We start from the raw sequence: 14,655 nt of genomic DNA, 5'->3' as shown, positions 1-14,655 counted from the left end.
AAAAGAAGAAGAACCCGAAGAAAACGATGCTTTATAAACACACTAGTAACTCCCTGAATAAACTGTAAATCTCCACAGGCACGCCTCAGCTACACACCAAGGGAGCAGTTCACATTGCTGAGAGAAAAACAAACAAAGCTACCAAAGAAGAGGCAGGCTCAGCTCTGTGAGTTTGAGGCCAGCCTGGTCTATCTAACTAGCCAAAGCTACATAGTAAGACTCTGTCTCAAAGCCAAAACCAAACAACACCCCATACCCCCCAAACCAACTCGCTGTTGGATGAGGAGGGAGGTTGAGAATGAGTCAGGTCCTGAAGGTGGTAGCTCATTTAACCCTCACCTTCGCTTTAGCATATGGGATAAATGCAGAGCTATACATTGGGGCTGGGCCTCTGCTTCTCCTAAAAGGCCACAGAAGGAAGAAAAGTGAGTCCCTGTGGTTTATAAGCTATGGTATGGGAACTACTTTATTTAGATAAGACCAGAGGGGATCCAGAGTGTCCAGCCCAGAAGGTCATTTCAAGTGACTCTAAGAGACATTTGTGCCCCTTCCCCACTGGTCACCCTGTTTAAAGTCCCAGCACGTGTACACTGGCAGCCATGTTCCCTACTCAACCTTCCCTTCTTTCCTCTACCTGAGGCCTCTGGTACTACTAGGGAACACAATGCCTGTGCGCAGCCTCTGGGTCGCCATCTTCAACTCAGCAGGGGCCAGTGGCTCCCCACCAACCCCTTGCAGTCAGTGCGCAAATTCATCTTCATCAAGTTATTTTGTTTGCATTTCTCAGGTTGACATTTTCTGGAAGTAGAGAGATCCCATCCCACTTTTAGGGAGTATTTTAGGGCATGAGGAAGAACGGGTGAGGGCCCTAGTTTATAATGCCAAAGGGTAGCCTCAAGTAACCCTCACACAAAGAGCATTGAGGTCCTGGAGGGCTGGGAGTGGGGAGAGAAGCAAATGTCTGGTTCCAACTCAGTTAGTTAGTGCTTTGGCTTCAGTCCTGCCTCCTTTCACAAAAGCAACATGACCGGAGTCCTCTTGCACACACAAGAAGTGGGACTTGGGTTTCTAAGTTTGACAATGGAAAGCAGGATGCTTGGCCTGCAGAGGTGTGTCTCCTCAGGTTCCTATGTTGAAATCCTACCCCAAGGTGATCATGCTACAAGTGGGGCCTCTGGGAGGTGTTTAAGTCAGAGGGGAGGAGTTTTTATGAGTGACAGATTAGTGACTTTATAAAGGACAGCTCAGACAGCCCTTCCCACTACTTAAGGACACAGCTAGTAGGTACCATCTCGGAGCCACGTACCAGATCCTCATCACACACCAAATTGGCTGGCCCCTGACCTTGGACTTGCCAGCCTCCAGAACTGTAAGCAACAGATTTCTTTTATTTACAAGCTAGTTAGTCTATGGTATTTTGTTAAAACTATCCAAAACAGACTAAAACATGCTGTGGAGCACATTCAACTTGTTTAGAGCAGACTTCTGCCCACAGGGTTAGAGGATCCCAGCATCATGTAAAAAACTAAACAAAAAACCAGCTGGGCATGGCTTTTCACGACTGTGGCCTAAGTGTTGGAAGGGAGAGTCGGTGAGTCTGCGAACCTCAGGTACACTGAGAGAGTCTGTCTCAAGGCAACAACATGTTGGGCAGTGGTTGGGGTTTTAAAGCCCTCCTCTGGCTTCCACATCTGTGTATACCTGCACACTCATGTACATTAGCCAACACACACACACACACACACACACACACACAGCCTTTAAAATATATCTGAAGAGAAAGACTCAGAGGCAGAACTCTGAAATGTTCCCCCCGCTCCCCCTCCATACACCTCCTTCCTGTAGGAGACTGCTCCTGAAGAGAGGCCTGTGCTCGGAGAAACCGAACATCCACTGCCTTCCTAACCAGAGTGCAGTAGCAACCTCAGGGCTGCAAGCACACCCTCGAGCAGGTACTATAATGCTTACAGAGTTGGAGGGATGGCATACAGATATTCCCTGCAGTTCTGTCTCCTTGGTGCCTAGGAATATCTCAGGTGGGGTTCCAAAAGGGGAAGACTTCGGGAGGATAGGCACAGTAACCTGGGCAATGGCTAAGGGCTCTACAAAATGGAAATGATAAACGTGCCAGTGCGAGCTACTTCCTCTCTGCATTTTCTGAGAAACTCCTTGATTCCTCATGCAGGTCCTGGCACACACCATCATAGCACCTGGCATTTGGATGACTCTGTTCAGGATGCTCAATAACTTACAGCTACACAGTTAAGCAAAGGCCCTGAGACAGTGACAATATCATACTGCTCTAAAACAGAACAGACAATACAAGGCACCCATTAAGGTTCAAGAGAGATATCCCATCAGTGCTGTGGGCTCCTTAGGGCTGCTCACACACTTCAGGAGGGTCAGAGGGGTCAGAAAGGTCTGAGGGAGTCAAGGAAAGAACCCTAAGAAGCTGAATTAGAACTGGTTTAAGAGCCCAAATTTAGAAGGCAAAAACAAGAGCTCAAATACAGTAGGTTGTGAGGTTGTGTGTGCCTGAGAGCACACAGGTTGAGAACATCATGACAGCAGGGTGAGGTCACATTAGTCATACTATGGCAGCAGCTACTGTGATTCCAAAAACATGACAGTCACCACAGCTACCCAGAAATCCAGGTAGAATCCGAAAGGGCAAATCTTTAGATCCAAGGTCAAGAAACCAGGAAGCATGAGGTTTTAAAAGGTGAAAGGTGAAAGTTGTTGAGATGTGAGCGCGCGCGCGCGCACGCACACGAAGCGCACACACCCCCACCCCCACCCCCACCCCCACCCCAAGGAGTATGCAGTATACATGCTTCCACTAAGGTAAAGTAAAGGGTGGACCTAATAGGGGTAGAAGAAAGGGTCTACATTGTAGTAGCAAAAGGTGGTACTTGGGAGAGGAAGTAGTCCAATAAGAAGAAAGAAGGATGGATGGGGAAGGGACGTACAAGAAAGTTACGATGACATACATGTATGAAAATGTCACAATGAGCCGGGCAGTGGTGGCGCACGCCTTTAATCCCAGCACTTAGGAGGCAGAGGCAGGTGGATTTCTGAGTTCGAGGCCAGCCTGGTCTACAGAGTGAGTTCCAGGACAGCCGGGGCTACACAGAGAAACCCTGTCTCGAAAAAACGAAATAAAAAAGAAAGAAAGAAAGAAAGAAAATGTCTCAATGAAACTCCTATTAAAGAACAAGACATGAATATGGGAGGAGGACTACAACCTGCTTCAGAAGTCAAACAAACAAGTCAAAAACAAACAAACAAACGCATGCACCCAGTTACTAGGAGCTAGAGTTCTGCATCTCACTATGTTAAGACTCCAAATGCTTGCACTACAATGTTAATGAGCCTCCTGTGCATGGAGGAAGGAAATGGAGTTGGTGACATGTAGAATTCCACTTTCCTCAAGATACCTTTAGAAAGTACATGGTGGTGCTCATACCTTTAATCCCAGGATTTGGAAGGCAGAGGCAGGCAGATCTCTGACTTTGAGGTCGGCCTGGCCTAAACAGTGAGTTCCAGGACAGCCAGGGCTACACAGAAAAACCTTGTCTCAACACCCATCCCACAAAGGAAACCCCAAACAAACAAATAGGATAAGAAGAAAAAGAAAAAAAGAAGAGTTGGGTGTATGTAGCACAGGCCTGTAAATCCAGAACTCGAGGCAACAGTGAGAAGATTGTGAGTTTAAGGCTAGCCTGGACTACTTTGGAAACACACACACACATACAAACAGAGGAACTATAGCAATGGTATAATGGGAATTGAAAAAGAAGAAAACCCAACACAACAAATCAAGAATTCCTCCACTGTGTAGAAATATTTTGGATGTATTGTTCTCTTTGAGCTTTTGTATATTTCCTGATCTTTTACAATGAGCATGCAAACCAGAAAACTTTGAAAGAGAGAGACTGATTGATTGACTCACACAGAGAAGTTTCAAAGGGATTATTCAAATTATTATTATACACCACCTCACAGCAGAAAGGCAGGGCCAGCTCTTTCTTGCTCTACACTTGGGGCTAGCTCACCCACTCCCCTTAGGACCTGGGCAAGCATTACTGTGCTGCCCAGGCAAGGACAGAGCAAGGGCAGTCTAGTTCTTCAAAGTCAACAGGCAATCATTTGTCTGTTGTTAGTAGTCAATCACGTATTGTTCAGACACCCATAATGCCCAGCCTTGGGTGGAAAATAAGACATGGAGTTGGATACATTCTTGGGGTTCTCAAAGAGTCACATGGCCTCTTTTACTCTAGGCAAAAAGTTCCCTCTGGAGACACTGTAACCCCGTTGAGTAAACTTTAAATGGCCACTGAACCGCTGGGACTGGCGTCACCTTGTGACGAAGCACAAAGGACCTGGAGTCAAGCACAGCTCTTCTTTCTTTCTTTCTTTTTTTTTAATTATTTATTTTATGAATATGAGTGAACTGTAGCTGTCTTCAGACAAACCAGAAAGGACATCAGATCCCACTACAGATGGTTGTGAGCCACCATGTGGCTGCTGGGAATTGAGCTCAGGATCCCTGGAAGAAGAGCAGTCAGTGCTCTTAACCGCTGAGCCATCTCTCCAACCCCAAGCGGCTCTTCTTTAAATGACCGAAATGTCACATTTTCACATGGATTTTTAAAAATTTCCACTAGACTGTGAAATACATATATACAAAGTCATCACTCTTTTTATTGGTTCCCACGAACTGAACACATCTAGAACAATTAGCTCGGAGGTGAGGAACTCCAGAACCCCAGGCCTTCATCCGGCACCCTCCATCTATGATCTTCTTAGCAGTTACAGCTATTTGATACCCATCACCTACATCACTATGTCTTTTTTCTTTTCTTTTTTTCTTTTTCTTCTTTTTTTCTGGTTTTTCGAGACAGGGTTTCTCTGTATAACCCTGGCTGTCCTTGAACTCACTCGGTAGTCCAGGTTGGCCTCGAACTCAGAAATCTGCCTGCCTCTGCCTCCCAAGTGCTGGGATTAAAGGCGTGTGCCACCACTGCCTGGTGTCGCTGTGTCTTTTTTCAAAAGTACTTTTATTTTCATTTACTTGTGTGTATATGTATACCATGTTGGGGGTTGGGGGGAGAGGGAGGTGCCCACAGAGGTCAGAAGAGGCCATCACGGTCCCTGGAGCTGGAGTTCCAGGTGGCTGTGAGCCTCTTGATGTGGGTTGGGGCCCCTGCAAGAGTAGCAGGTGCTCTTAACCCAGAGTGATCGATCCAGACTGCTGTCGTTCCGACTTAAAAACAGGAAGTCACACAGAATGTGCTCTTTGGGTTCTGGGTTCTTTCACCTATAATTGGGTTGTGACAGTCATTCATGTGTACTGTGACAACCTGTACATTTTCAGTGATGAACCTACACTGTGAAGAACCACCACTGACCATCCATTCCAGTTGTGGCAGCTTCAGGTGGTTTCCGGTTATCATTGGCATTGGTGCTTCGGACTGTCAGTGAATATGGGCATGTTCCCTTCAGGGATGTACTTAGTAGTTAGAAGTGCTATGCTCCAGGGAACACAAATGCTCAGCTTTGGAGGAGATACTACTGTACACAGGGAGTTCTCTGTGAACTAAGGCCTGGCTGCTCTCCTGCTCACATCCTAAGGATGCCATCTTATGCCCAGGACTCGAGCAAATACAACCTTTCACCACATAGGATAGAAAGCACCAGAGCATTTACTTTATAAGTGTCACCCGGGAGGAAGGGCTAGTGAGAGACCTGGCTTCGTTCTCAGGAGCCTTTGTGAAAGTAGGAGAGATGTGACCTCACAAAACTGTCCTCTGACCTCCATAAGCATGTCATGTGTCACATGTGTGTTCCCCCCTGCTCCACACCCACACACCCACCTCATCCCCACACACACCACACAGCCACACACACTAAACGATAAATTAAGAAATAAATATCTTCAAGCCAGACATGGTGGCTCCTGCCTGTAATCTCAGCACATGGGAAGCTGAGGTCCAGAGACCACCAAGAGTCTAGGACCAGGTCAACCTGGGCTAGAGCAAGATGCTACCCCCAAACAGTGAGTTACCTTCATAGATATTCCCTAAGCTTGTTTTTTTTTTTTTCCCTCCTGAATAAGAGGCTATTTATCAAGAAGGGCACAAGAGATAATTCTGCAGTTAAAAGCAAATTATATTACAGAGGACAAGCTGCTGAGTAAAACACAGCACAATTAAACTCAATTAAAACAAAACACAATTAAATCAAAATCAATCAAATGATCCATGTAAACCCAAACACTAACTGGTAAGCTAATGAAAGAAATTGGACAGGATTGTGCTTTTAATAGCGTCTGCTCCAAACGCCACAGTTCTAGCTTAGGTGACCAGGCAGACAAGAGGCAATTAGTTTTCACGGATGCAGCAGAGTCAAGCTTCCCAGTTCATTAGGACCATCTGCTCACTTTATTTTTCCAGATTCTCACTTTATATAATCCTCCTTAGTCCCTTCAAGCTAATTGCCTGCTGCTTTTATATTTGATCAGTATCTTTCCCTAATATGTGCAGCTTATGAACCACACAGGGCTCTGTTATCATAAAGTGCACGTTCAATTTCCTTCCCAGAAGCTTTTCCCAGAATATTAGACCTGGGGAGGAAATGACAGATGAAAAGATTATTGGGCCATGCAGGGCTCAAATAAATTGATGTTTCAGGGCTATGTTTGCTGCTTCCTGTTTCCAAAGGCAATTTTTCCTCAGGTTATTAAACATCACTTCTGACCTTTAAAAAGAATTGCCAGTCATTAATAACAAAATCTGTCACAATTGTAAGTAATATAAAATGATGTCAATTCTGAATTAGACTTAAAGCCTATTTACATATATTCAAAATTACTACGTAGGCTTGATGTGGTCTAAATTAAACAGAATATATTTTGCTTAGCATCACAAATTAAGAAACTACAAGTAAAGGTAGGCATGGTAGCACACGCCTTTAATCCCAGCACTTGGGATGCAGAAACACTTGAATCTCTGAGTTCAAGCCTAGCCCCATCTACAGAGTGAATGTCAGGACAGCCAGAGCTACCTAGAGAAACCCTGTCTCAAAAAAGAAACTAATTACAATAGACAAATGGTACCGGTGAGATGGCTCCATGGAGACAGGTGCTTCTTGGGAAAGCATGGGGACCTGAGTTCAATCCCTGGAACCCACAGAAAGGTAAAAAGAGAGGACCAACTCCAAAAGTTGTCCTTTGACATCCACATGTGTGTCACAGAACACACACATAGTCACACACACATGCACATACACACACACACAGACATACACACACACAGAGACAGGCATATACACACACAATAAAGAAATAAATACTCTGGGCGGTGGTGGCACAAGCCTTTAATCCCAGCACTTGGGAGGCAGAGGCAGGCAGATTTCTGAGTTCAAGGCCAGCCTGGTCTACAGAGTGAGTTCCAGGACAGCCAGGGCTAAACAGAGAAACCCTGTCTCGAAAAAAAACAAAACAAAACAAAAAACCAAGAAATAAATACTCTTAAAAAAGGATTTATTTGCCAGGCGGTGGTGGTGCATGCCTTTAATCTCAACACTTGGGAGGCAGAGGCAGGCAGATTTCTGGGTTCGAGGCCAGCCTGGTCTACAGAGTGCATTCCAGGACAACCAGGGCTATACAGAGAAAACTCTGTCTCAAGAAAAAAAAAAAAAAGATTTAATTATTTATTTTATGTATATGAGTACACCATTTCTCTCTTCAGACACACCAGAAGAGGGCATCTAGATCCCATTACAGATGATTGTGAGCCACCATGTGGTTGCTGGGAATTGAACTCAGGACCTCTGGAAGAGTCAGTGCTCTTTATCACTGAGCCATCTCTCCAGCCCAGGCATATACTTTTTTAAAAGACAAGAAATATCAATGAAAATACTTATGAGTGACTTGTTATGTTCCATACGCTGTTCTAATACCTGGAGACTCTATGATAAGCAACATGAAAATGGCCTCTGCCCCCATGCCCTCTGGAAAGATTGAGAGGGGACATGTAGAAATTAAATGTGGGTATTAGGGTGGGAAACAAAGGAGCCTGTTTACACAGGACATATGATACAGTTAGTAAGTGATTGAAAAAAAAATGTCTGGACTCCACTGTTCATAGTGACCATTCTCAGCTAGTGAAGAGTGCCTGCTATGTATGAACCGTCTTTAAGTTTGGAAAGACCACTGCACAGGTAACTTTAGGGCACCATAAGAGAATGTAGAGGAGTATGGTTGTCTGTCCATAGGTGGATGATCTAAGGTAGCAGTTCCCAGAAGGAGCGGCAAGGTCAACACACAAACCATACCTAGTGAGGTCAGAGGTCAAAGTCATTGGGCTATCATGGTACCTGCAGGGGAGAACTGCACTCTAGGTGGGTTGGTTATTTCCAGTATTTCTCTAGACTAGAAAGGTAAGGAATTCTGGGAAAGGAAACGGCATGAAAGATGAAGAGATGCAGAGGTCATGGTGTGGTGGGTGAGCAGTCCATAGAACAGCAGAGTTGTAGAAGAAGAAACACAAGGTTCCCCAAAACCCATCTGGCTGTTTGCTACCTGTGCGGACTGTTAGAGTGAAGTCACCTGGGAGAATCTTGCCATCCTATGCAAACCCCACCTCAGAGAAAAGAAATAACTCTACACAGGCAGCTGAGTAGTAGTTAAACCAACGACCATATCCAAGTAAACTGCAGGAGACTGGAGGATAGAGGGTTCAAAGTCATCCTTAGCTACACAGAGAGTTCAAGCCCAGCCTCAGCTGTATGAAATCCTTAGTCCAAACAGACAGATAAGCAAAGGATGATTAGCTCTGGTATAAAACCTGTTCCTAAAGAAATTCATGACATTAAGAAACACTAAAAGAAGTTGGGGAGATGGCTCAGCAGTTAAGAGCACTGGCTGCTCTTCCAGAGGTCCTGAGTTCAATTCCCACCAACCACATGGTGGCTCACAACCATCTGTAATGGGATCCGATGCACTCTTCTGGTGTGTCTGAAGATGGCTACAGTGTACTTGAATAAATAAAAATAAATAAATAATATTTTTTTAAAAAGAAACATTAAAAATAGCTATTCAAGATAGATTAGGAGAGCTGAGGCTGTGGACAAAACTGGGTCATTCTTCCTGTAGTAGCTCAACAATGAAGAGTTGAATTTTGTCACTAGCCACAAATAATAAAGGGCTGGACCGCAGACCAACAAGAGAATCAAAAAGAAAAACCTAGACAGCAAGAAAAAGTCACCTGCAGCCAGTTCACAGTCATAAACAGCAAAGAAAATCCTCCTTGCTGCCAGCGGGCCTCTGGCCTCCTTCCTCACCATCCTAGGTGTGCCCAGGCCATGAGTAGCCTTCCTTCATCCAGTTCCGGGCTCGCTCTGGGTGCCCCTTCTAGTCCTAAGGGTACAGAAAGCCCCCACTCAATAACAGCCAGTGATCTCTCTGCAAATTCCTGAAAGGCTAATTAGCAATTTGTTTAAGGTCTCCTGCAGCAGATAAGATCGTGAAAACAGTACTCTGTTAAATGAGGATTGCTTGTGATGTAACAGCCCCATGGCACATCCCCTCCCCACTACTTGTTTTAAATGGCATCCTGCCATCTTAACCCAGGCAGTCTTTGAGCCCAGCCAATAGGCCCATTAATATCAGAAATAACTTCCCCAGCAAGCACATCCTCCCCTTAAGGAGAAAGACAGGAAGGGAAAATGCTCCCTGGTCAGACCTATATCTTTCTCATTTGCACCATGGGCTGCCAAATGTGCCAGATCAGCCAAGACTGTAATAAGGAATCTAGTGATGAGCTCTTAGAAGCATCGTCAGGGGCCTTTGCCTCTGAAAGAGTGTGAGATAACAGAGCTGATGGCCTGACCTAACCCTGCTCTCTCCTGGAAGGCCCTCGTGCTGTGTATCAGGCACAGCAGACAGGATCGGAGAGAATGGTCCATTTCTTCATTGTTCACTCACTAGCAAAGGCAGGTTACCATGACTACAAGACCATTCAACTTTTCTGTGTAAGAAGGCAGCTGGCAGGTTACACTTGTCAGTCAGTGATGACCCACACATGCACTTTAACAAGAGCCAAGAAAAACAGGTACACACTTTTCATTTGTTTCAAAGAAATATGCCTTCTTTAGGCACAAGGCAAGGAGGGAATCAATGTGGTATTTTCCAAGGTAATGATTTAGGCAAACCATAAGTAGCCTTCCTTCCTCCAGTCCTGGGCTTGCTCTGGGTGCCCCTTCTAGTCCTAAGGGTACAGAAAGCCCCCATTCAATAACAGCCAGCGCTGTTTTTTTTGCAAGGAAGGCTAAGGTCTCCAGTGATTACAGCGCCATCTACACAATCCACAAGAATCAAATCACTGCAGATCTGAAAAAAACAATATCAATGCAAGGGTCCAGAAAGTCCAGCAAAATTTTAGGATCCCAAAATAAGCCAGAGAAAGCAAAGCTTGATGCCTATGGTTGAAAACTGGGCATTTTTGGGTCAGGAGAAAGGCAGTTATGAGCGGCCCCTCCTCAGCTCCTAGGGCTGGACTTCAGACCCAGCACCACATGGCAGCTCACAGAAAACTAGACATTTTGCTGCTACATTGTTCCCGAAAGTCCCCCTTTAAAATGCAGCCTTGGCTAGGGTGGTGGCTCATGCTTTATTCCTGGCTTCTGAGCAGTCGAGACAGGCTGATCTCCGTGAGCTCAGAGCCAGGCTGATCTCCGTGAGCTCAGAGCCAGGCTGATCTCTGTGAGTTTGGAGCCAGGCTGATCTCTGTGAGTTCGGAGCCAGGCTGATCTCTTTGAGTTCGGAGCCAGCCTGATCTACACAGTGGGTTCCAGGACAGCCAAGCTACTTGATGAAACCCTGCCTAAAAATATAAATGAATAAACAAACAAACAAACAAACAAACAAAACAAAACAAAATAGAACTTTGTTTTCTAATGGCAAGGTGGGCATCCAGAAGTCTGCTTCTCAGCCTGTCACTCCATACCGACTGTGCCAGGCAGCTCTGTCTGGTGGCTGGGTCACCAGTTATGGCTGGTGGAAAGGACAGGAGATATTTATATCTTGCTCTGTCTACCACAAGCACTAGTTCTGAGATAGTTTCCCTAGATACAGTCCACTATGTGTCCTTTAACAAACAGCTAGACAATATTTCCAGCCAAGGATGCCCCCTCACCACGTCTTCTCCTCTGGCACGAGGTCAGAAATGACATGTGCTCCTGAAACCTATGGCCCGTTGAAGATATCTTGCCCACTTCACCATGGTGTTTGTCGTTTTGATTTCTTGAATAATGACAAGGCCCAGGGGCCATGTGATGGAAGGAGCCCGGCTTCCCAAGGGGCTGCTTGGAGGAAAGCTCCCTTGCTGGCCTCACCACCTGCCTAGGAGGTTTACACGATCAAGGAAAAAAAAATCTATTCACTGCTTTAAAATACACAAACAAAAAACCCAAAAAAACAAAAAAAACGGGATAGGGTTGCTAGAGAGACAGCTCAGTGGTTAAGAACACTTGTTGCTCTTCAGAGTGTCAGAGACCTGTTTCAAGCACTCATATTGAGCAGCTCACAAGTGCTTGTAACTCTAGCTCCAGGGGAGTTGACACCCTCTTCTGGCTTCTGTGAATACTTTCATATACATGACATGGATTCAAGCAAGCACACACACACACACACACACACACACACACACACACACACACACACACTGAAGTATGATCTTGAAAATCTATTCTTAGAAAATGTATTGTCTTTGTTGCTGTTCCATTGCTGTGAAAAAGCACCATGACCAAGGTAGCTTATAGAAGAAAGTATGTCATGGGGAGCTTGAGGACAGTTTCAGAGGCTTAGTCCATGGTCAAAATGGCAGGGAACATGAGTCATCATGGCACTGAAGCATTACCTGAGAGCTCATACCTGGTCCACACGTTGCAGACAGAGTTAGTGTGAGACCAGACCTGGTGGGCATGGGCTTTAGAACCCTCAAAATCCACCCCTCCTCCTCCAACAGGGACATACCTCCTAATCCTTTCCAACAGTTCCACTAAGTGGGGACCAAGCATTCAAACATATGAGCCTATGGAGGCCATTCTCACTCAAACCATGTCATCTAAAAAAAGTTTGCAATTGACAGCACAGACTCTAACAAGGTTGGGGAGACAGTTCAGTCAGCACTGGCTTGCCTTGCGGTCATGAGGACTTGATTATAATCCCCTGAACTCATTCAAAGATGCTGGGCACGAGGACACACATGTTATCCCAGTGGCGGGAAGTTGGAGACAGGAGGATTGCTGGGGTTCACTGGCCAGCCAATCTAGCCTAACTAGTGAGCTCCAGGCCAATGAGTGACGCTGTCACTCAAAGGACTTGAACAGTATTTCTAAGAAGCTTGTCCAAGGCTGTCTAATGTGTCCACATATTTTGCACACAGGCATATACATATTCATCCACATACACGAATATACACATTCAATTTTTTTAAACTGCTATTTCTCTGAATGTACATTCTAGAAAAAGGCTTTTACTGTGGGAACAGTAAAAACAAATGTAAAAAACAAAAACAAAAACAAAAACAAAACCCTTCAGCTAGAGGCAGAAGTTGAGGGAGAGGACAGGAAGAGTGAATAGGCAGAGGAGAGGTTTTCAAGGCAATAAAGCTATTCTGTGTGACCTGGCTGCGCTCTGGCGTGAGATACCTCCTACAGGCCCCTTTGTCTAAATGCCTGGTCCTCCATTGGTACCAAAGGCTGTCCTGGATGGTTAGATACTTAGGGTGAGACTTCAGTTGGGAGAAACAGTTCCTGGGGAGAGTCGCTGGCCTTGGACAATTGTCCTCGCCCCTGGTTCTCCTCTCTCTGCCCTGCCCCCATTCTCTGGAGAAACAGCCTTCCCATAGTGCCCTGCTTTCTGAGAATCTAACCAAGCCCATGAGTCCAAGCAACCATGTAAGAAACCTTGCAAATCATGAGCACATAAACCCTTCCTCTTTTAAGTTTTTCTTTTTTTTTTTTAATGAATATTTGGTCACAGTAACGAGAAAGCTAAGCAGCATAATAACACAGTGGTCAATAGAAGTAACTTTACATGTGTCCAAGTCCAGAGGTTGTATCACACCTAGTGAACACATGTGTGACCTATGTACTTTGCTGACAGCAGTAAGTGTGTCACTGTGGTGGGGAGAACTGTGCATGTGTGAGAGAGGATGTATATGAGAAATCTCAGTGCTTCCAATTGTGTTGTGAACTTAAAAATGCTCTTAAAAGGACATGTTTTTATTTTTACACTTTATATTCATTGAATAAGGAGACTAGACTAATAGTCTTATAAAGCTGTTAGGCTGTTAGAAAAGTTCATTTCTGATTCTTTTATTTACAACAGGCCTTTCTGTGATGGGAATGTTCTTCATGAGTCACCTAATATGGTGGTCGCTCTTAGAGCACTTGAAATACAGCCACCATGACTCAGGGCCATGGATTTTAGAGTCACATGGCCTTATATAACTGGTGGTACCATATTGGATAGGCTGCTCCAGAACCTCATGGTTCTCCAGCTCAGAATGGAAACTGGATGACCCAAATTCTATTTCTGAGACCTGGCATACAGCATATCATCTACATTTCCAATCTCAAAATTCAGGAAAGAGGCACCATTTGGTACTTCAGCATCTTTTGGCCTAAATAAGCAAGCCTCCAGTGAACCCAGTGGAAGTGCTCCTACTTGCACATGACTAGAAATCTCCCCATGCACACTGATGTGGGGTAAGATAAAGTAATTATGCTTACAGCTACCTAAGTATGTACGCATTTTAGAGAAAATTTCTTTAAATTCGACCCAAATAACTTTACTGTTTAGTGGCACTGAGGTAAACATGCTCTTTCCTGACATGGAAACACACAGAAGGCAGAAGTCACTTTACCTACCAGTGGGTGGTGGCAGGCAGTGGCAATACTGCGCTTGACAAAGGGCCCCTGTGCTGACAACATCTGTATTGCACAATGCTTATTATCTTACCAGATGAGGTATTTTTGAAACAAAAAATCTCAAAAGGTAAAAAAATTAACACAGCATTAAAGTGAAGCAGTACTTTCATATTATTTAAAATATGGGAATGTTTCATTACTTTGCACGTCATCCTTGCACAGGGGCCATCCTAATCTTTTCTGTATCGATCCAATTTCAGTATATGTGCTGCTGAAGCAAATACTAACTTAGCTAGTGAGCTAGCTAAGCAGGGTAAGGAACCTTCTGCCAGCCTGATGACCTGTGATCAATAGCTGAAACCTACACGGTGGGAGGTGAGAAGAGACTTTCCTAAGCTGTCTTTGGAACAGATCTAAAGTCCTACAGTTTTTACATATTAAAAGTTCAATCAATTTAAAATGTCCAATATCTTTTAAAATTCAAAGTCTCTTAACTGTGGGCTCCACTAAAATACATTCTTCCTTCAAGAGGGAAAAATATCAGGGCACAGTCACAATCAAAAGCAAAACCAATGTCTGGGATCCAACTCACAATCTTCTGGGCTCCTCTAAGGGCTTAACCCGTCACTTTTCCAGCTCTGCCCTTTGCAGCATACAGCTTGTCTTCTGGGCTCCAGATGCCTGTACTCCACTGCTGCTGCTGTCCTTGGTGGTCAT

General features: G+C 44.9%; 1 protein-coding gene and 1 non-coding gene across 3 annotated transcripts in view; both read right to left on the bottom strand.

Moving 5' to 3' along the window:
- Window positions 1-14,655, bottom strand: part of Shld1 (shieldin complex subunit 1) — a 72,775-nt gene that overhangs the window by 28,208 nt on the left and 29,912 nt on the right. The window lies entirely within an intron of this gene.
- On the bottom strand, window positions 14,116-14,218 carry LOC116092663. The gene has a single exon (XR_004119401.1). It is a non-coding gene; the product is annotated as a U6 spliceosomal RNA (small nuclear RNA).

The sequence above is a fragment of the Mastomys coucha genome, unplaced genomic scaffold (genome assembly GCF_008632895.1).
Source record: "Mastomys coucha isolate ucsf_1 unplaced genomic scaffold, UCSF_Mcou_1 pScaffold15, whole genome shotgun sequence".
In the NCBI taxonomy this organism is placed as follows: Eukaryota; Metazoa; Chordata; class Mammalia; order Rodentia; family Muridae; genus Mastomys; species Mastomys coucha.
Note: the sequence above shows the minus strand (reverse complement) of the source record. Positions and strands in the feature narration are given on the sequence as shown.